Raw genomic sequence first — 24,219 nt, 5'->3', positions numbered from 1 at the left:
TAATGCATATATGCTTTTAACACATACATTTTAGGATATTAGGTAGTAGCACTATTCTAAATAACTATATATTCTATTTGAAGAGACTTAATATACATATAAGTCACTTATAATATTTAACAGTCTGTTTATGCTTTTTAGTATTTTCAAATGTAACATTTTTGAGAGTAAAAGTAAGTTGCTCAGTTTTTCTCTTAAAATCATGGTAAATAGTGCTAAAGTTCTTCTAACTCACTTCTCTTTGTTATAACACTCAGCATCTTTCAAATATTGATAAATCTATTGTGAACATGTTTTTTTCATATGTAAGAAAAACTAATTGAATTTTTTAGCAGCAAAAATCAGGTCATGGGAGAAAGAAGAAAGATACTGATACATTCATCCTAAAATGGCAAGGCAAGCGTAAAGGAGAAGTAGAAGGTTATGTAAATGAAGGAGGTTAAGACCCGAAAGGTTATGACACAGTTGGATCACTCTCATTACAGAAACATTAACACAGATGAGTGCAATCTGCAGACCAGCTAAATCCAAATTGCACAACTGTACCCAAGGGAACTGAAATGATTTCAATAGTTTCCTTAAACATAGAGCTAAACAATTTGAGTTTGAAAGGGTTGCTAAGTTATTTAGAAGAACTGTTTAATCTTTAACTGTGAAATATTAAACCAGAGAGATTTTTTTGATCTATTACTTATTTCTAGAGCACAGTAAATTTATTATTCACATATTCTGAATGAGCTTGCTTCAATCACTATAAGACATTCTATCAAATTCATCTTGAAAAATGAAATGGCAAATGCATTTAAATTCAAGAAAGCCAATTTGGAACAATTGACTATAATTAAGAATGTTCACTGTGATGAGGTCTACTGGACTCATAAATATATAGAAAGAACCTTGAAAACACTAAAAGTTAAACACCAGTACAATCGACTAAAACAAGCAGAGTGTGGTGAATGCTGAAAACTAGATTCAAAGGCATGGGTGTTCAATAAAGGCAGAGAATAAATATATTCTCACTTCTTTCACCTTCTGCAGTAATAATATGCTTCCAGCGACCTGCTCCGTCCCCCACCACCCTCCATTTCAGGGCTCATTCCTTTCCTGCCCAGCACAGACGTCAGTCTCTGCACCATCAATTTCTTAACCTTTTTGTCTCTTTACTATGTCCACTCTGCAAATTCTTTACTAGGCAACATTCCAAACTTCCAGTGCCTCTATTCCTAAAAATAGACATTCCCTTTTTTTTTTTAATTGAAGTGTAGTAGATATACAACATTATGTAAGTTACAGGTATACAATACAGTGATTCACAATTTTTAAAAACCATAGTCAGTTTATAGTTGTTATAAAAATATTGACTATATTCCTTGTGTTGTATAATATATCCCTATAACTTGTATTATAAATAATAGCTTACACCTCTTCATGTCCTTAATAGGTACAAACTGTTATGTATAAAATAAGCTATCCCTATCGTGCCCTTCCCCCTTCCCTCTCCCCAGTCGTAACCACTAGTTCCTTCTCTGTATATGTGAGTCTGCTTCTTTCATGTTATATTCATGAGTCTATTGTACAAAAATAGGTGTTCTTGATGGAGAACTTCTTGTAATTGTAGAGAATCACTCCACCATTACAAAATTAAGATGTCTAACCTCAAATAGGCCTTTAGAACAAGTTATTAATTCTTTGATTTTCTTTAGCAACTTCTCTCATTGTTTTCAGCAAATATACAGAAACTCTAAGAGTCTCTGTAAATCTTCTATTCAGTTCCTCACCCTCAGCAAGGTTGTCTGAAAACACAGAAGGAAAAATCAAAGTCATTGAGTATGAATTTCCTCAGGTTCTGGTTCTCACTCTTGCTTCCTAAGGATTTTTTTCTTTTTTTCTGTCATACTTTCCTAGCCAGGCCTAATTTCCTCATCAATGCTCTAGAGCTCAATCAGTCTCCTCCAAAACCTTCCTTCAGCACTTTTTAGTCCTTCTCATCTTCAATCGGTTCTTCTCCACTGATTTTTCCCTTTCAGCCTGCAAACCTATGTAAATCTTTCCTTCTTTGCAAATAATTTTCCACAACACTCTGTGCCTCTTGATCTTTTGACTACACTTCATTGCTTCTTTTCAGATTCTGTTAGTTCTCTACAGAATATTTGAAAGTTCCAGAAATGTGTAATGAAATACAATTTCTCCAGAAATTATTTTAGTCAACTCTAACATGTTGCTATAGTCCTTCCAGTATTTCATTTTGTGCATTTGTATGTCTGATTTGTTTTATTTTTTTAACACAATTTTAATTTGATTTTAATAGAGGTTAAATCCTAATGTTTTCACCTCATTATATCAAGAATATTATCTTTATCACCAAGTATTTCTTGAAAAATAATTTTAATGGCAGCATATTAGTCCATTCATTGCTGTAGCATGCATTTATTTTTCCCACACTGTGGTGTTAACAAACATTTTATAATAGCTATGTTTTATGGAAAAATAAATACGTATTTATTTAAATATGTGAGAATTTGATCATTGGAAATATGGATATTATTTTATCTGTGGCCATTTTGTCCTTAACAAAATGTCTGTTGATGTTTTTGCCCACTTTTATATTTGCAATTTTTTAAATGTTAGAGTATTAACCCTTTGTCATATGCATACTAATGTTTTTCTCACTTTGTTATATACCTTAATTTTTTATTTTTAATTAGTTTTTATTGGAGTATAGCTGCTTTACAGCATTGTGTTAGCGTCCGCTGGACAGGAAGGTGAATCGGTTATATGTACACATGTATCCCCTCTGTTTTGGGTTTCCTTCACATTTAGTCACCACAGAGCATGGAGTAGAGTTCCCTGAGCTCCACAGTAGGTTCTCGTTAGCTCCCTATTTTATACAGAGGACACAGACATAGAGAACGAGTGTGTCTTAATTTGTATGGTGTTATCTTAAATTTAAAATTCCAGAGTATTTTTCAGATTTCTTCTGTTGCTTTTATGCACAATAAGTCATTCCCCCCTTCTAAAAATCTACACAATTTTCTTTCTCCTAGGGACTTCAATTGTTTACATTTAACCGTTTCATACTTCTATAATTTATGTGGGGCTGTAGTCTGAGGTGAAAGCTCAGTTTAACTTGATAGCTTTCATGGTATAAGTAACAATGATATGAGTAGCAGTTATTAAATAAGCATTCCTGTCCCCACTGACTTGTGATGTCATCTTTACTCTAGGTATGCATCGAACAGAAATATGTACACATGTTCACAAACAAACATGTACAAAAATGTTCCCACTGCCCCTATTCATAATATTCTTTGTCTGGGAACAACCCAAATAGTCATCAAAAGAGAAGTAGACAAATTGTATTACATTCATGTAATGTAACGTAACAATGAAACGTCAAATTACTGAAATGACTCAAATGTAATGTTGAGTGAGAGAGCAGCACAATAATAATATACTGCTTGATTCCATTTTATAAAATTCAAAGATGAGTAACATTAAGCAATTTTGAAAAAGTCACAATAGTATTTACCTTTGGGGACTTACGACTGGAAAGGGACATGAAGGAGGAATGATTTCTGCACTCTTTTGTTTGTGTGATAAATTTCCATTTTAGAAGTTTAAAAATGTATAAGGTAGATCCATATGTATTGATGTAGAAAGATATCCAAGTTATGCTGCTAAGCTAAATAAAATAGTTGCTGGAGTGTACATAAAGAAAGAGTCCATATGTGTTAAAAAAAAAAAAGAAAGGATTATTATATATGTGTGTGTACGTATGTATGTATTCACACATGAATATATGTTTATACACATGTACACACACACAAGAGAAAGTAAGAGAATGAGAGACTTGATTCTCCCCAAAAAAGATGAACTATTTTTATAATAAAAATTATGAATAAAAATTCAATGAAATATCTGTGCTACATTGTACTGAAACTATAAATTAATTTAGGAAAATAATTCTGATAATGTTGTTTTCCTCACTAGAAATATGGTACATCTCACCATGTGTTCATCTCTTTCTTTACACTCTCCAGTCAATATCCTTAACTTTCTTTCCATAAGCCCTGCATGAATCTTGAGAGGTTATTCCTATGTGTTATTTATTTATCATTGCTCTTATGAATTAAGCTGTTTAATAACTAAGTTTCTCAAAACAGAAATCTAGCCTTCCATTTCCTTACTTCCCGTTCATTTCTAACATGCTCAACCCTAATGAAGCTGTTTTGGCAGAGATTATCAGTTGCCAAGTACAACAGATGGCTTCCACTTTTTAGCATGAAACTTTCAGACAGTTATTATTTCATTAATTCAATAAATATTTGTTGATCACTTGATGTATGCTAGACACAGTGCCATGGAGCATCTTCTCCATTGTGACTGGAGGGAAGGGAGGCGAGAGAATGTAGTAGGAGCTGGGAGATTTGCAAATTTGGGGGAAGGAGTTTGAGGAAAGTTCCCTCTGACATTGTCTATTTTCTCTGTAAATTGTCTGCTTTGAGTGACGAGTGAGACAGAGAGATCAAAGGTTTGAGGAGAAGGAAATGTTGAAAAAAATGTATCATGGAAATTAAAAAAAAGAATGATTAGAGGAACTCAGAAAATATACCAGGTAGATTTCAAGACCCAGTTCTTCCTGAAACTGTCAATTTGTCAGGCCATCCGTCTATTATTTGTGCAAATTTCCTCTAACAGTACTTAGTAGCCCAGGAAGGAGAATGGAGAAAGTGGGCAATGAAATAGGGTGACTTTCTGGTTTTGCCTGTGGATACAGGGGAAGGGAAAGTGGCAAGAGTTGAGAGAAATGGCAAGAAAATGTTGCTGAAAACTGATTTTTGGTGGGTGTCAAGCCAAAAGACACAACTAAGCCAAAGGAGCAGAGAAGAACGGATTTATCATTTGCAGCAAGTAAGCACTGCTTCCCAGAACAGCAGAACTGGGGAATTTTTAAGCTAAGGGTATGTGCATATTCATAAAGGGCCTTGAGCAGACAACAGAGTCCAAGCTTTAGTTGATTGAAGTCATCAGAGTCAGTAAAGGTCAGCAGCAGCATCCTTTAGGTTCCAGTTGATCTGGTGATTTGAGCATTTCAGGCTAATCTTTATCAGTGAAACAGAACTGGAATCTTTACAACCAATATAATATCTTTACTGTTGTTACTTCTCTTGCCTGACAACAGTCGCTTGTTTTTGCATTCTTTTGTTCCCTTAAGATTGTTAACCACTAAGATCTGTTCAAGGTCAAGTATTGTGGCCAAACTTAGATCACAAAGTGGCTTAGGGCAATAATGACTTCTCTTGTATCAAAAAAGCCATGCCTGGTTCTCTCTCTCTGGGGACCCCTTATCCTATCTGGTTACAAAAGGGGTTCAAATGGAGCATGGACAGCAAATAAAGTGAAGAAAGGAGGGAACCATGGATAAAAATAAAGGGAACAAGAAATTGTAGATTCTGATGAGGTTGTGAAAGAGTGGTGAGAAGAACCAGAAGGATAAGAGTTTGTGATACAAGAGCAAGTTGTGAATATTTCAGAAATGGAGCACTTCCTGGTAGTCTGAGTTGGGGCATGGAAGTGGTGCTCTGAAATGGTGTGAATGTGATTATCGGTGTAGGGGACAACAGGCTAACAAGAAGTGAGGCTGTCCTCTGAAAGACCCAATGATCACTGCAGTTACCGCCAGAAAACAACAGGATTAGGATTAGAAAGAACAATGCATCAGATGCCAAATGTATAATGAATGAAAGTTAGTGACCCGGGAGCTTATGACGACATAATGTATGTCGTAAAAGTGTCATGAACCTCCAAGGAGGAGTGAGATGAAGAATTATAAGATGTCTGGATGTGGCATTGAGCCTACACCCACCTCCCTAGCTTGGTGTGAGAAAATGGGAGCATCCAGATAGAAAAGCCAGTTTTCAGTGAGGGTCAGAGAGTGGGGTCAACTGTCTAACAGATGGTAAAGATGTGAGAGAGGTAGATTACATAATAGGCATTGTGGAGGAAAGTTGGAAATGGGGAGGATTGGTGGGACAGAGAAGTCCCTCATCATGAGGGTGAGAATATGGGAAATACACAGTGAAACACTTTAAATTAGATGCAATGACCATAACTGACACAAACCTGAAACATGATGAGATTCACCAACCCTCATTTTACACATTTCATGCCTGAACTATAGTAATAAACTCCTGACTGGCCACTATGCTGCCAGCTTTGCTCTTATAAATATATTTTTCATTTTTTGAATACATCTGGATTAGATTATGTAAAATGTAGTTCTAATCCTGTCATCCACCTCCCTGATTAAAATCCTCCTCTGTTTTCATCCATCTCCAGTGTTAATTGCAAACTCCTAAAATCAGGAGTTTGTATGCACATCTCTACAGTTGTCTGGCTCCAGTCCATCTTCCTAGTCAGACCTCCTTGAAGGCCCTCAAATGGACCTTGTCCCTGTTTTTCAATGAAAGTGTCCAACTCTTTGTGACCCCATGGGCTGTGGCCCCACCAGGCTGCCCTGTGTCCATGGAATTTCCCACACAATAATACCAGAGTGCATTGCCATTTCCTTCATGAAACTTCCCCAAATTCCACACATGCTAAATGGAGATATGAAAAAAGAAAAAAAAAAAAAAACACAAAAAAAGCATTCCAGGTGGAATAAACAGTCTGAAGAGAGATATAGAGATGAAGGCATTGAGAAGGTCAAGAGATACAATTTAACTGGACCCCAAAATATAATTAGATGATAAGACATGAAAAGTAAGAATTGTTCATAGCTATGATTCTTGAAAAAAGCATTGGTTCTTTGAAATGTGTTAGAATGTAGATTGTTTTTAATTTTTCTCAAGGAGTTTAATTTTATACTTCTACTAGGTTAAATATTTTTGATTAAGATACACTTGTGTGATACTATTATTAATAATTACAGTGTACATGACATTTTTCTCATCTTTACAATTATCATAGAGTCAGAAATTTTTATGTTAAGAGACATGTTGGTTCAGAGGTACTTTTCACAGCATGTAACTCATAACAGACACCTTGCAAAAATGTGTGTGAGTTTGTATATTTCTCAAAGATAATGAGGAGAAAGATTTAAAATCTGTTCAAACATTTTCTGGCAAAACGTACATGAATCGTGCCAAAAGGAATTGCATATTGCATGCCTTCAATCTGTTTTTGAAATATTTGTAGATACAGGCAACATCTGTTCCACTGGACAGAGATATACTACAAGTGCTAATAACTTTGGAAAGCCCTGATTTTAAAAGTTTGGACTTGAAAATTAAATATTTTTTAAACAGATACATGCTGAAGTTCTCTAGGTGAACTTAAAAAAAATTTAATCACACAATTATAAAGAAACTGTTTTACAGAATAAACCAGTCTAAAACTTAAGGATCTTTCTGAATGGTCTCATTATGTGGTAAATTCTGGCAAAATTTATTTTCTTGGGCTCCAAAATCACTGCAGACAGTGACTGCAGTCATGAAATTAAAATATGTGCTCCTTGGAAGAAAAGCCATGACAAACCTAGACAATGTATTGAAAAGCAGAGACATCACTTTGCCAACAAAGGTCTGTAGTCATGTATGGATGTGAGAGTTAGACCATAAAGAAGGCTGAGCATCAAAGAATTGATGCTTTTGAACTGTGGTGCTGGAGAAGACTCTTGAGAGTGTCTTGGACTGCAAGGAGATCAAACCAGTCAACCCTGAAGGAAATCAACCCTGAATATTCATTGGAAGGACTGATACTGGAGCTCCAATACTTTAGTCACCTGATGTGAAGAGCTGATTCATTGGAAAAGACTCTGATGCTGGGAAAGATTGAGGGCTGGAAGAGAAGTGGGGGAGAGAGGATGAGATGGCTGGATGCTGTCACTGACTCAATGGACATGAGTTTGAGCAAACTCTGGGAGATAATGAAGGACAGGGAAGCCTGGGGTGCTGCAGTTCATGGGGTCACAGTCAGAAATGACTGAGCAATTCAGCAGCAACAACAGGCAAAATATAATATTGCAATCCAGCTCTATGAAGCCTAGATGGCTGTGGGGTCAGGTGGTGAGGGAAATAACTGAGGGAAACATCTACAAATATGTAGGAGATCCCAATTTGGGGCAAAAGCAAAACCTATGTAGTCTTGAGAGAACATGAATGTGAGTAAAAACAACAAAATCCAAGTGTAAAGAAAGTGTTGAAAAAATATCACTGGACTGCAGATAAAAGGAAGGAGGGAGTGATTTTGGTGGAAATTTCTGCTCTTGCCAGCACAAATAAAGACTGGACCTGGTTTAGAATGAATAAATAATATAACCTCTGGTGTACCAGTAGTGACAAATTGTCAACTGCAATAACATTGTTTCAGAAAAGTATAGGTATGAATTAAAACAAGTGAAAGAAATAGTAGATATTACTTTTTATGGCTATTGAACAAACATCTTTGACAATGTACTGATTGTCATTATACTATAGTTTTTGAATTTCAGGAAGCCTTACATTAACGAATCATGAAATACATTTGTGTGGATCATAACACTTTTTAAATGAAAAATAAAGAAAATAGGACATTGTATCACAGAACATAGGGATAAAAATTGTTTCAAATGTGTATATGTGAGAAAGATAGGAAATACACTTCTCATTGTAGATCACAATCTTTAAAAAAAGCTTGAAAACCTTTCTTCAAAGGGTTTTGCAAAGGGAACAGGGAAACTCTTTGGAGGCAAACCTAGTTGCACTTCGGTCTTAAGAGCAGATCTAAATCAGAGAAGATCCTCGGCCAGATAAGGTCTTGGAAATTAGACTCCTCCTCTGAGGGCTAGAAGTACAAAGAGGCCACCTCAGCCAAGAAAGAGTCTAGGGGAGGTGACAGAGAGTTTGGTGGGATCGCAACAGTTACCCTTCTCCTGTCCTTACAATTGGGAGAGCCCAGACTGGGCTTTGGATAAAGAAGGGTGCTTCTGTGATATTCTATGAAATATTAACCCATTTCTTTTTTTTTTATCTTCATTTTTTTTTTCATTTATTTTTATTAGTTGAAGGCTAATTACTTTACAATATTGTAGTGGTTTTTGTTATACATTGACATGAATCAGCCATGGGTGGGAGGGGGGATCGGGATGGGGAATACATGTAACCCATTTCTTTGGTGCACATAAGGAAACAATAGTAAGGGAATACACAGCTTGTATGATAATCAACAAAGAAAGTGCACCTAATAACATTGTGGAATCAGTAGTTCAGAGTCCATAGGTATAGGAATTGGTCCGGCAGAAACTAAATATCTCATGTGATTTAGCAATTCACATACCTAAAACAGAAAAAACCTGCATAGCTAATGAGTTGAAAAGTTGTTGTTGTGTAATTGAATGACAAATATCCAATATTTTTCTTATCTAGCCAGATCAGAAAAGAGACATTGAAAGACTAGTAAGGAAGTTAATCTGGGGAGAACTAGGTGGCCAGGTGATTAGGAAATAAATTAGGAAGGACACGCTTTTCAATGCAAACACTTTTGCAACTCTTGCATTTTAAACCAAGTGCATTTTATCAGCTTAAAAAATTACTATTTGCATTTAGGAAAATAAAGTAAAATAAATATCAAACATTAGTGAAATTTTCAGATAAACAAAGTTAGTTCTGTACTGTTGTTTAGCCAATAGGCATTCTCCTGGGTCCTTGTGTTAGAAAAAAATCCCTGATTTTCTTCTGGTGTTAACACATCCAAGTCCCAGAAGGTGAATCAAGGTTAGCCTACATCAGTCAAGTGATGTCAGGAAAAATCAAACCAGAGAGGGGTGCTGCTTCAAACTTAGGAGCATGGATAGCCAGCCCAAGAGAGGAAGCTGAGGCAGTTAGGAAGCTGTAAAGATGCTTGTCACGGTGATGCCTTCCACTTACCTATCTTATGCAAGGCCATAAGAAGAAAAGTATTAAACCACAGCTAAAGCAATAAATCTGGACACACATACACACCTCTAAATGAAGGCAATGGTAATCAAAATTAGCTTTCATGGACAGGTCTTCTCAAATATACAGATATGAATACTATGAAAAAAAATCACAAAACATTTGAAGGAAAATCATTATGAAAGGAAACAACAAATAATTTAAAGGAACAAAAATATTTAAGGGGGGGTATGAAAAGCTGTCTCATTCATGAAAGAAATAACGAGCTGAATTGTAAATTCTGAAAATAAAAGATATATGGTCATTGGTACTGAAGGAAAGAAAGGACTGATGGGCTGAATAATAGAATGATTACCCCTGAAAAGTGAATTAGAGAGCTGTCACAGCCCTGGCTTCTCCTGCAACACAGCTAGGTGAGAATGGGTGGGGGGGAGCGGGGAGGGGACGCAGAAGAGAGACCCAGAACATCCAACATTCAACCAATGTGAATCTCTGAAAGGACTGATGGGATGAAACCGTCAAAAATAAAATGGAATAAGCGATGCTCAAAACTGAAGAAATATAGACATTTTCTGTTTAGAATAGACCATTCAGTCTAAGCAGGATAAATAAAAAAGGCAACCACCTGGAAACACTTAGGAAAATGCCAAAGAGAAAAGATAATTTGAAAATCCTTAAAACTTAAAGAGGCAAAGGTAAAAATTTTAACTACAAAAGAATGCAATTAAGATAATAGACTTCTCTTTGGTATTAAAAGACAATGGAACAACTCTGAAAAGTTCTAAAGGGGAAAAGAGTATGAACCTAAAAGTTTATGCTAATGAAAACCTTTCATATTAGAAAGAAAATGTTGAAGTAATGGATAAAAGGGGATAAATATATATACATACAAAGAAGTTTTGAAAAATAGAAACTTTTAAAAAATTATGGCAAGAAAAGTCCAGACACTTCAGTTAACAATGATATAAATGAGATAAATGTGTGCTGCTATTTAATGAAAGTCAGAGATTTTTCAAATTGGGTAAAAATAAAATATATTTCTAAATACATCATATTTATAAAAGATTTATCTAAAGCAATATGATATAAAAATATTTGAAAAGAAAAATAATGAAGAAAATTGCTAACAAACAGAAAGCAGATGTAAAAATGTTAGTAGTAGACATAATAGAAATCAAGACAAAGCATGAAAAAGAAAAAAATGATTCTATATAGTGATGAAAGGAACAATATAAAAATAATAAATGCTCTAAACTTTACCTTAACAGAAAAAATATAGAGAACAAAAATGGAAAGAAATATAAGTGAAATTAATAAATGCACATAAAGTTTTTAATATCTTGCTTGTAAGTGGACAGATCAAGTAAACTGAAAATAATTATAGCTATTTAGAAGTCAATAGCACAGATAATTCTCAACATTAGCTTTATAAATAATGAATATATAAAGAACTTTGTACCCAAGAGAACATTCATTAAAATTTACCAGTGTTTAGCTGTCAAAAGAAATCTCAGCAGGCAAAATACTCTGATTTCAAAGCAGTAAAATCATAGAGCCACTCATATTTATGAAGTGTTTATTATGGTTGCCAGATTTAGCAAATAAAGTTATGGTTGCCAGATTTGTTCTAAGCTATGGCTGCCAGATTTAACAAATACACGATACCTAGTTAAAATAGAATTTAAGTTATACAAAGAATAGTTTTTTATAGATTTTAGAAATCTTAGAAAATTTTAGAGATAAACTTCCAAAGCATTGGGGAAAAAATAGAAAAATCTTTCTGTGTCCTTCTAAGATAATTTTAAACTTTGATACCTAAACTAGACAAGCATGGCATAAAAAGTAAAACCACAGGTGGAATTTACTTTTAAGTATAGCAGCAAAGTTTCTTTAAAAAGTTAATAGATTAAATATACCAGTGTATTAAAAGCTGTTTGATACCAGAAATGCAAGGTAAATACTATACAACAAACACTATACACAAACAAACACTATAAACAAACACTATAAAACACTATACAATGTTTTAATGCAATTTACTTTTTAAAGGATTAAACAGAAAAAAGACAAAATCATTTTAATAAATTCAAAAGCCCACTTATTAAAAATGACTCCTATTTATGATATTTTTTATTTGGCAAGTATGTAAGCAAGAAGAAATTTTTCTAACTTGACGAGGCATACCTATCAAAGCATCAGCAATAGAAAGTTGAGAAAACGTAAAGAAAAAAGAGTTAGTCATAACTGAAAATGACAGAAAATTCCTAACACGTGAACCGTGAACTTCCAGATGTTCAAGCTGGTTCTAGAAAAGGCAGAGGAACCAGAGATCAAATTGCCAACATCCACTGGGTCATCGAAAAAGCAAGAGAGTTCCAGAAAAGCATCTATTTCTGCTTTATTGACTATGCCAAAGTCTTTGACTGTGTGGATCACAATAAACTGTGGAAAATTCTGAAAGAGATGGGAATACCAGACCACCGGACCTGCCTCTTGAGAAACCTGTATACAGGTCAGGAAGCAACAGTTAGAACTGGACATGGAACAACAGACTGGTTCCAAATAGGAAAAGGAGTATGTCAAGGCTGTATATTGTCACCCTGCTTATTTAACTTATATGCAGAGTACATCATGAGAAATGCTAGGCTGGAGGAAGCACAAGCTGGAATTAAGATTTCCAGGAGAAATATCAGTAACTTCATATGTGCAGATGACACCACTCTTGTGGCAGAAAGTGAAGAAGAACTAAAGAGCCTCTTGATGAAAGTGAAAGAGGAGAGTGAAAAAGTTGGCTTAAAGCTCAACATTCAGAAAACGAAGATCATAGCATCTGGTCCCATCACTTCATGGCAAATAAATGGAGAAACAGTGGAAACAGCGGCTGACTATTTTTCTGGGCTCCAAAATCACTGCAGATGGTGATTGCAGCCATGAAATTAAAAGACACTTACTTCTTGGAAGGAAAGGTATGACCAACCTAGATAGCATATTAAAAAGTAGAGACATTACTTTGTCAGCAAAGGTTCATCTAGTCAATGGTATGGTTTTTCCAGTGGTCATGTATGGATGTGAGAGTTGGACTATAAAGAAAGCTGAGCACAGAAGAACTGATGCTTTTGAACCATGTTGTTAGAGAAGACTCTTGAGAGTCCCTTGGACTGCAAGGAGATCCAACAAGTCTATCCTAAAGGAAATCAGTCCTCGGTGTTCATTGGAAGGACTGATGTTGAAGCTGAAACTCCAATATTTTGACCACCTGATGCAAAAAGCTGACTCATTGGAAAAGACCCTGATATTGGGAAAGATTGAAGGCAGGAGGAGAAGGACGACAGAGGATCAGATGGCTGGGTGGCATCACCGATTCAATGGACATGAGTTTGGGTAAACTCCGGGAGTTGGTGATGGACAGGGAGGCCTGGCGTGCTGCGGTTCATGGGGTCACAAAGAGTCGGACACAACTGAGCGACTGAACTGAACTGATCTAGGAATAAAACCTATGCAAATGTGCAATATCCATAATAAAAATATTACCGTAAAATATAAAATAAGGTATAATTAGTTATAGGAACATATCCTATTCCAAATGGAAATAAAATTTACTAAAAGTAGTTATTCTTCACTAAATGGGTTACAAAATAAATGCAATGTTTCAAAGCCTAAAAAGATTTTTAGATGAAACTTGACAGTTTAGTTCCCAGAAAAGATACAAAATAGCCAAAAAGAACTTTATCAAAAGAAGCAAAGAGAGAATTTACACTATCAAATTTTAAAATATATTATAAAAATATAACAGAATTGTATGACAGTGATACCTTAATATACATATAGAAATGGAGGAGAACAGAATACGTGGTTAAGGGGCATTCCAAACTACTGAGAACAGGACTGAACAAATGGAGATTAAAAAAAAAAGTGGCTAGATTCCTAACTTGGTGCCAAGACAAAAAGCAACATATATTTGAGGTAGATTGAAAGCATAAATGTCTATTGAGTATAAACCTGTGGTTGCCAACAGTGGATTGGGAGTTTGCAAGTAGTAGATGCAAGCTATTATATTGTATACAGAGAATGTGTGAACAATAAGGTCCTATCATATTGCACAAAGGACTATATTCAATATTCTATAATAAACCATCATGGGAAAGGAAATGAGAAAAAATACATGTGTGTAACTGAACCACTTTGCTGAATACCAGAAACTAACACAACATTGTAAATCAACTATACATCATTAAAACATAATATATCTAAAATAAAGCTACAAAAGCATTCAAAAAATATATTTGCAATCTTAGAGTATAGAAGAACTTTGAAAGATATAAAGTACAAAGCCATAAAAGAAGCTATCCATAAATTTGACATTAATATTTAAAACATGTGCATGAAAAAAAGAATAATACTCATACCAATTTTGTTCATTTTTACCATAAGAAAATTTAGAATTTTCGGAAAAAGTGGCTCAAAACTAAGAAAGTTAAAGAACCACCAAATGTTCAAGGCCTACTCAGTAATTGACTGCATGCTGGGGGTTTGACAGACTACCTCATTTAATCTCAAGGAATCCTCATCAAACCTAAAAGGATGTATTACTATCATCATGTTGCTGAAGAAGAAACGTGTCTTTAATCACATATCAAGCAACTGGATGAAGTGGAATTCTAACCCAATGCATTCAGTGCCATCTTGACTCCATGCTAATAAAAAGTATAAGGAATTATACAGTGACTTACGTGAGTGCTAAATGGCCTGTGAAAATAGTGAATCAATTAGGATTGGTAGATTAAGATAAAAATAATTAAAATGCACTCAAAGTTAACAGTTATTTAGTATATCATGTGGAGGAAACAAAGGATAAGAAGAAGGAAGCAGGAAACTCACTGAGAGGCTGTTGAGATGATTTAGTAAAACACTGAAAGCCTGGACCAGTCAGTCTTCCAAGCCATGAATCCATAAAACGTTACAAAGTGCTAAAAAAACAGCACATTAGAGCCAGATTCAGCTGTAAAAAAAAAAAAAAAAAATCATTTTAATCTCCTTCCAAGGTTCTAATGAGGTGGCTGGTGTGCTGACAGCACTGATATTGTTTGCTGGTAAAGAGCAGTGGTGGCTGGCTAAAAATAGACCAAAGACTGTCTCTTGTGCATGCGTGCTAAGTCACTTCAGTTGTGCCTGACTCTTTGCGACCCCACAGACTGTAGTTCTGTCCATGGGATTCTCCAGGCAGAATTACTGGAGTGGGTTGCCATTCCCTCCTACGGGGGATCTTCCCAACCCAGGGATCGAATTGACATACGTAGTAACTCTATGACTTTGGACAAGTTACTCAACCAATATGCCCAGTTTCCTCAGGTATACAGAGATTACACCTATTTTGTCATCAGAAAGATTAAATAAGTTAATAATTAAAGCATCTATATGTGTTCATGTAAGAGCAATTCCTAGTATAAGAGCAATGCTTCCTTTTTATTTTCCATTATAGCTTATTGCAAGATTAAATATAGTTCTTTCTTATTGTCATTTAGTCAGTAAGTCATGTCCAACTCTTTTGTGACCCAATGGACTGTAGCCTGCCAGGGTCCTCTGTCCATGAGATTTCCCAAGCAACAATACTGGAGTGAGTTGCCATCTCCTTCTTCAGGATCTTCCCCACCCAGGGATTGAACACTGGTCTCCTGCATTGTGGCTCAGACGGTAAAGCATCTGCCTACGATGTGGGAGACCCGGGTTCCATCTCTGGGTCAGGAAGATCCTCTGGAGAAGGAAACGGCAACCCACTCCAGCACTCTTGCCTGGAAAATCCCGTGGATGGAGGAACCTCGTAGGCTACAGTCCATGGGGCCACAAAGAGGTGGACACAACTGAGTGACTAAACTTTCACTTTCACTCCTGCACTGTAGGCAGATTTTATACCACTGAGCCAGGGGGGAACCCCTAGGTCATGTCAGTTATCACTTATCCCCTTAAATCTCAGTTCTGGGTATTAGGTTCAGTAATCTTGGGTCTTGTGTCTTTCTGCACTGCTAAGTAGAGAAAATAAAAAAGGCTTATCAAGAGGGATCTCTGAGAAAATGTTCAGAATGTTTACTGATTTGAAAACGACAGAGTCTACTTAAAGAAGACAAGATCCTTTTATTCAAGTTAGCAGATGATAAGATTTCAGCTTTTTTTTTTTCCCCTACTGATAGGAATAATTCTGAAGTACTTCAGGGTCCCATATTGAACTCAAGCTGGAAGAGGCAAGTCCAGTCTCAAAATGGAGGGTCATGATCCCAAGGAACCAGAGCAGTTGAGAAAGCTGTTTACTGGTGGTCCGAGCTTTGAAACTACAGATGATTGCTTAAGAGAACATTTTGAGAAATGGGGCACACTTACAGATTGTGTGGTGATGAGAGACCCCCAAGCAAAATGTTCCAGGGGCTTTGGTTTTGTGACTTACTCTTGTGTTGAAGAAGTGGATGCAGCAATCTTAGCTCGACCACACAAGGTTGATGGGCATGTAGTGGAACCAAAGAGAGCTGTTTCTAGAGAGGATTCTGTAAAGCCTGGTGCCCGTCTAACAGTGAAGAAAACTTTTGTTAGTGGTATTAAACAAGATACAGAAGAAAATAATTTGAGAGACTACATTGAAAAGTATGGCAAGATTGAAACCATAGAAGTTATGGAAGACAGGCAGAGTGGGAAAAAGAGAGGATTTGCTTTTGTAACTTTTGATGATCATGATACAGTTGATAAAATCATTGTTCAGAAATACCACACTATTAATGGGCATAATTGTGAAGTGAAAAAGGCCCTTTCTAAACAAGAGATGTAATCTCCTGGATCACAAAGAGGTCGTGGAGGTGGGTCTGGCAACTTTATGGGTTGTGGAGGAAACTTTGGAGGTGGTGGAGGTACTTTGGCCGTGGTGGAAACTTTGGTGGAGGAGAAGGCTGTGGGGGTGGAGGTGGAGTTATGGAGGAGGTGATGGTGGATACAATGGATTTGGAGGTGATGGTGGCAACTATGGCTCTGGTCCTGTTTATAGTAGCAGAGGAGGTTACGGTGGTGGTGGACCAGGATGTGGATACCAAGGTGGTGGGTATGGCGGCGGTGTTAGAGGAGGAAATTTTGGAGGAAACTGTGGTGGTGGTGGAAACTATAATGATTTTGGAAATTATAGTGGACAACAGCAATCAAATTAGGGACCCATGAAAGGAGGTCGTTTTGGTGGAAGAAGCTCGGGCAGTCCCTATGGTGGTGGTTATGGATCTGGTGGTGGAAGTGGTGGATATGGCAGCAAAAGGTTCTATAAACTCAGAAGAAAAGGGCTACAGTTCTTAGCAGGAAAGAGAGCAAGGAGTTGTCAGGAAAGCTGCAGGTTACTTTGAGAGAGTCATCCCAAATGCATTAGAGGAACTGTAAAAATCTGCCACAGAAGGAACGATGATCCATAGTCAGAAAAGTTACTGCAGCTTAAACAGGAAACCCTTCTTGTTCAGGACTGTCATAGCCACAGTTTGCAAAAAGTGCAGCTATTGATTAATGCAATGTAGTGTCAATTAGATGTACATTCCTGAGGTCTTTTATCTGTTGTAGCTTTGTCTTTTTCTTTTCATTACATCAGGTATATTGCCCTGTAAATTGTGGTAGTGGTACCAGGAATAAAAAATTAAGGAATTTTTAACTTTTCAATATTTGTGTAGTTCAGTTTAGAAAAACATTTTAGTACAGAAAGTTTAACAAAATACAGTTTTGACGGTTTCTCCTTGTGAGTTAACAAGTAAAGAAGATCATTGTTAATTACTCTTTTGTATGAATTTTGCTAAAGTTAACTGTAAAGAAACACCTGTTGACTTGCAGTTTAAGGGGGATCTATTCTCCCCATTTCCAAACCATGAAATGAATGGCTCTGACATGTGGAGAGAATAGATATTTGTATGTTTGCAATGTGTGTTTTAGAATTGGGTATTTAAATTAGCATTTAAATAGCATCAAGAATTTAATAGCATTAAGATTTACCTTCAAATGAAAAAAACTCAAACTTAAAAAAAAAAATGAAATACTTCAGTTTAGTCGCTCAGTCATGTCCAGTTCTTTGCAACCCCACGGACTGCAGCACACCAGCCTTCCTTGTCCATCACCAACTCCTGGAGCTCGCTCAAACTCATGTCCATCGAGTTAGTGATGCCATCCAACCATCTTATCCTCTATCATCCCCTTCTCCTCCTGCCCTTTATCTTTCCCAGCATCAGGGTCTTTTCCAAGGAGTCAGTTCTTCCCATCAGGTGGCCAAAGTATTAGAGCTTCAGCTTCAGCATCAGTCCTTCCAATGAATATTCAGGACTGTTTCCTTTAGGATGGACTGGTTGGATCTCCTTGCAGTCCAAGAGACTCTCAAGAGTCTTCTCCAACTACACAGTTGAAAAGCATCAATTCTTCTGCGCTCAGCTTTCTTTATAGTCCAACTCACATTCATACATGACTACTGGAAAAACCATAGCTTTGACTAGATGGACTTTGTTGACAAAGTAATATCTCTGCTTTTTAGTATGCTCTCTAGGTTGGTCATAGCTTTTCTTCCAAGGAACAAGCATCTTTTAATTTCAAGCCTGCAGTCACCATCTGCAGAGATTTTGGAGCCCCCCAAAAAATAAAGTCTCTCATTGTTTCCATTGTTTCTGCATCTATTTGCCATGAAGTGGTGGGACTGGATGCCATGATCTTAGTTTTTTGAATGCTGAGTTTTAAGCAAGCTTTTTCACTATCCTCTTTCACTTTCATCAAAAGCCTCTTCTTTGCTTTCTGCGATAAGGGTGGTGTTATCTGCATATCTGAGGTTATTGATATTTCTCCCGGAAATCTTGATTCCAGCTTGTGCTTCATCCAGCCTAGCATTTTGCATGATGTACTCTGCATAGAAGTTAAATAAGCAGGGTGACAATATACAGCCTTGACATACTCCTTTCCCAATTTGGAACCAGTTTGTTGTTCCATGGACGGTTCTAAATGCTGCTTCTTGACCTGCAGACAGATTCCTCAGGAGGCAAGTAAGGTGGTCTGGTACTCCCATCTCTTTCAGAATTTTCCACAGTTTGTTGTGATCTACACAGTCAAAGGCTTTGGCGTAATCAATAAAGTGAAAGTAGATGTTTTTCTGGTATTCTTTTGCTTATTTGATGATCCAGCAAATGGCAATTTGACCTCTGGTTCTTCTGCCTTTTCGAAATCTGAAGTACTTAAAATATTTTAAGTAATATCAATCCCTACTCTATGTCAATCTGCTACATTAACACTACCACATACCAAACTCCTTCAGTTCACTAGGTCCTTTCAAAGTCCTGCAGTGGTTTAAGAACACTGGTGAGCTTTGCAATGAATATGGGCATTCAGATTATAGGATTTGGAATGCCTGGAGTAAGGTCCTGGCCCCCAGTATGCCAACTAAAATATGAAACCTTGCCTAGTAATCTCTCCCCCATACACCTGGTTTACATGACCTGATGTCTGCTTTCAATTTTTGCTTGCTCTCATTCTGTAAAAAATGACAGCACCCATCTGGCTTGAGTCTGATATGTGCATGGCTCTTCCCAGACTCTTAGGAAGCTTAGTTCTGCTTCTGGAGCCATGGGCAGCAGATCGATTGACTTTAACATGAACCAACAGCCTGGAATCTAAGTACTGCTGGTCCCAAACTGTTTCCATATTTGCTGAGCTCCCATGGCTGATGAGACTTAGAATGATAGTCCAACTCTTTGAAAAGAAACATGCTTCACAATGTGAACAATCCTCCATCAGTAAATTAGGGAGAAATAAAAATCATTGCCTGAATTAAACAAAAAGGGGAAATTAAAATGTTACTCTGTTATATAATATTACCAAATTGGAAAATGTTTATTTTGATGGATGGGTAAAATTTTCTTTTTCAATTTATATCATTTGTTATGGCAAATAAAATTCTTAGCTGTTTCCACTTTAGACATTTGAGTTAAAATGTTAACATTTGGGGGTAAATATTATTTTGGTCATATGAAGACTGCTGCCTTGTATAAGCCGAAACAGTTTTCCACTGGAAAAAAAATTGGAAGGTAAATGTAAAGCAATGTGCCAATACATTAGTGAGATTTAAGCCATCTAAAAAAATGAGGAAAGAATGACTCTACACTTTTATCCTCCTATAAAAAAAAACCTATAAACTAGAGATTCCTTTGTTTTACTTTTTGAAAATACAGTCTAGTGCCTTGAGTGGCTTCTTTCTCAACACACAATTGATTCTTGGAATGACATTCACTTTGAGTGTGGACAGCTGTGCCTTTGGGACAGAAGCAGTTTCACCTTTTTCGTTTTGTACAACAGCTATGGTAGGAGAACTATTTTCTCCCCAAATTACCACTTAAGAGACCTAGAAAGCTAAACAATGTCATTTTGTATGTTTATAAAAGATAAAACAATCTTTCTACTCTAAACCACATAGAGGAAAAAGGCAATTGAACTAATGGTATCTTTTTCACAGGGAATATACCACAAGTCATTAAAAAGAGATGTAGAATATTTAAGGATACAGTTAAAATAGTGGTACATTGAAATTTTTAAAAAGGATAAAGATTTTTTCACACTGCAAAAAACTAACGAAAAATTTTAAGAAGACTATAAATATAAAAAGTTTTTCAATGTGTTTTTCTTATCTTATTCGTTTTTGAGAAGACCTTGCATAAAAGATGGAACAAAATGTGCCTCACATGACTAGCGAATGCTGGAACAGATAGTTTATGAATTTGTTACTAAGTAACTTTTGCTCTTGGCTCTAATAATAAATCACCATTGTTCTTTACCGTTTGATTTGTAATTCTAATAAGCCAAGATGGTGTATTTATCCAGCTGCAGATAAAAATTCAGTTATATAACATCAGTGAACCAAATGTGAACTACGTAAACATCATAAATGGAAAAAAATCATAAACTAAGCCTCAGTTAAGTATAGTTTAAGTATAAATATATACCCAGTGTTGGACATATATTTCTTCCTTTTTCTTCCTCCAGGTTTGCAGGTGGATTTAGTGATTATGAAATGAATATGACTAAAAAAGTCTTAAACCAGCAAGTGTATTATAATTAAATATATTTATAAGCAATAAATTTCTACAGTGCTCTGACGAGAATATGTACCATTTTCCCTCAAACTAACCTTCCATTAAACACAAAATTTGATAGTACTGTGTTTGCTAACCTACATATAGTAAAGCATTGTTATTTTTATTGCTTATTAATATTTTATCAAATTTCTTGCTTAGAATGTTCTGTCATTGCCTTCAAGTTGGAATTCTAATCTATACACTACAGTTTTTTCAAATTGTCCCCTATCCCTTTTATTAACACTTTATCAGTATTCCAAATGCTCAAAAACTTCCAAACTTAGCCTTTTTAAACCTGAAATTTGTTGAGAATTCCCTGGTAGTCCAGTGGTTAGGACTCAGCGCTTTCACTGTCAAGGGCCCAGGTTCAATTCCTGGTCAGGGAGCTAAGATTCCACATGTTGCATAGCCCTTCTGAATTAAAAAAAATAGAAATAAAGAAGCCCTGAAATTTGTTTACCTATGTACTTGAGCAGAAAAAAGGGGCTGTTATTGTGTTGGCCAGAATTTTTAACATAATTTACAAATATTATTTATGAGGATTTAATTAGAATGTTGACCTTCCTAAAGTTTAAAAGTTTAATCCCAAACTATTATAGCTTTTTTTCAAACTATTTTCAGGGGATTGTTATATGGTTAAATATAAATACTATGAGAAAAATAATGGATTAAGCTTTAACCTAAAGATATGAGGTGTTAAAAAGTAAAAATACCATCCATAAAAGAATGTATTATAAATTTCCTAAAAATTTTTCCTATTGCGTTTCTAATTCAACCTGAAAAAATCAATTTGCACACAATTTTTAGAAGTTCAGCTATTCAATGATGTATCATAAATATGTATTTTTCTCATATCTTGCTCACAAAATGAGCAAGAGTCATTATATCCCCTTTATGCATAAGAGAAAATGGAAATCCAATGAGGTCATGCCTCTGCCTCATCATTTAGATACAAAATAGCTTCATTGTCCATGTTTCCCAGTTTACTGATATTTTCACTTCAAAGAAACTCATATTCACAGTTTCATACCTGAAATAATCATAGTCTAGAAGAAAGTTTAAATGGAAATGACCTTTAATATTGGTATTATACTTCCAATGATCACCATCATTAGGTGCATATCATTTTCACAGGGACATGTGAATAGTTTACAGGCTGGCAAATATTTTTGTTGAAAGAAAATTACCTTAAACCAATAGACAAAGTATTTATATTTTACTCAATGCTCTTCTTCTATCTCTAGATTATTTTTAATAATAAAACTTAAAGTATATAACTGAACTGTACATAATATATGGCAATGTAAACATCTCTTGATATATGAATCAACTAGAAAAGGTTATGTTTGTGCCTGGTAAGCTAAACTTTTCATTTTTAAGCAAAAAGGAAAAAAGACAAGTTTGAGTCAATTTTGAGGAGACATGTGAAGGAAAATATTTGCAGAGGTTAAGTGGATATCCATATGCGAGTGTGCTGGTTGAATGTAAGGTAACTGGAACATCAGTTCAGTTCAGTTCAGTCGCTCAGTTGTGTCCGACTCTTTGCGACCCCATGAACTGCAGCACGCCAGGCCTCCCTGTCCATCACCAACTCCCGGAGTTTACTCAAACTCATGTCCATCGAGTCGGTGGTGCCATCCAGCCATCTCATCTATCGTCCCCTTTTCCTCCTGCCTTCAATCCCTCCCAGCATCAGGGTCTTTTCCAATGAGTCAACTCTTCACATGAGATGGCCAAAGTATTGGAGTTTCAGCTTCAGCATCAGTCCTTCCAATGAACACCCAGGACTGATCTCCTTTCGGATGGACTGGTTGGATCTCCTTGCAGTCCAAGGGACTTTCAAGAATCTTCTCCAACACCACAGTTCAAAAGCATCAATTTTTCGGTGCTCAGCTTTCTTCACAGTCCAACTCTCACATCCATACATGACCACTGGAACATAAAGTGGACATATAAGAAATAATGAATGCATATCCCACTTAAAAGATTTAAACACTAAAATTTCTGTGATAGTCATTGACCCTTGCTTAGGTGGGATTTAGAAAACACAAGTCAGTTTGGAGCATTTATTCTTTGTTTTCAGAGTCTTTGGATCAGCCCCTCTTATTTTACAAATGCCAGTTTAGACACACTACTCGTGGGAAAGAATATAAAGCATCTATTTTTTGCTTTGATGAAGGCTGCTGGTCCTAATAACCCCCTTGAAATTGAGAACATCACAGGGAGAAAGAAAAGTTTCCTAGCAATAGAGAAAGCCACTAGAAACAAAAGGATTTCAACCTAGTTTATGCTCTGTGCTCAGGATTAGAGTTTCTGACTGGGGTCATTGGGAGAAAACACTATGAATGACTGCAAAGAATCTTGCCACGCTTATAACAGAGAATCTTAAGAGAAGGACTGCCTCATCATTAGGTGCTAAACAAGTGTTCTGCACACAAATGTGATTGACAAAGCTATAACCTGGGTACAAATCAGATATCATGACGGAATGGAAAAGAGTAATCCTTGCTGGGTGCAAAGGAGCAGATTACAATAGCAGCACAGAGTGCTGAAAACAGAGGCAAAGGCATTCGTATATCAGGGACTTACAAGGCGCTGATCAGAATGCTCCACTGCTCACCATGCTTGAAAACAGCTCCAGCATTTTACTAAGTGCATTTTATTAAGTGAACCCCAGGAATCTTGGACAAGCGGCCCAATGATATCCTAGAGGGAGATTCTGGTCTTCTGCCTTCCATGGCTAAGATACAGGAGTTCATTTCAGTCGCTCAGTCATGTCCAACTCTTTGTGACCCATGGACTGCAGCATACCAGGCTTCCCTGTCCATCACCAACTCCTAGAGCTTGCTCAAACTCATATCCATCGAGTCGGTGATGCCATCCAGCCATCTTAACCTCTGTCTTCCCCTTCTCCTCCTGCCTTCAATCTTTCCCAGCATCAGGATATTTTCCAAGGAGTCAGTTCTTCCTATCAGGTGGCCAAAGTATTGGAGTTTCAGCTTCAGCATCAGTCCTTCCAATGAATATTCAGGACCAATCTCCTTTAGGGTGGACTGGTTGGATCTCCTTGCAGTCCAAGGGACTCTCAAGAGTCTTCTCCAACAACACAGTTCAAAAGCATCAATTTTTCAGTGTTCAGCTTTCTTTATGGTCCAACTCTCATATTCATACATGACCACTGGAAAAACCATAGCTTT

General features: G+C 36.3%; 1 non-coding gene and 1 pseudogene across 1 annotated transcript; both read left to right on the top strand.

Annotated features, from left to right (window-relative positions):
• The first annotated feature begins 16,167 nt into the window (after positions 1-16,167).
• Positions 16,168-17,281, top strand: LOC133050760 (heterogeneous nuclear ribonucleoprotein A3-like; annotated as a pseudogene).
• A 4,054-nt stretch (positions 17,282-21,335) lies between these two features.
• On the top strand, positions 21,336-21,408 carry TRNAE-UUC (transfer RNA glutamic acid (anticodon UUC)). The gene has a single exon. It is a non-coding gene; the product is annotated as a tRNA-Glu (tRNA).
• Positions 21,409-24,219: the final 2,811 nt, after the last annotated feature.

This window comes from Dama dama, chromosome 33 (assembly GCF_033118175.1).
Source record: "Dama dama isolate Ldn47 chromosome 33, ASM3311817v1, whole genome shotgun sequence".
Classification (NCBI taxonomy): domain Eukaryota; kingdom Metazoa; phylum Chordata; class Mammalia; order Artiodactyla; family Cervidae; genus Dama; species Dama dama.
The sequence above is the reverse complement of the archived record's forward strand: the minus strand, read 5'-3'. Positions and strand labels throughout refer to the sequence as shown.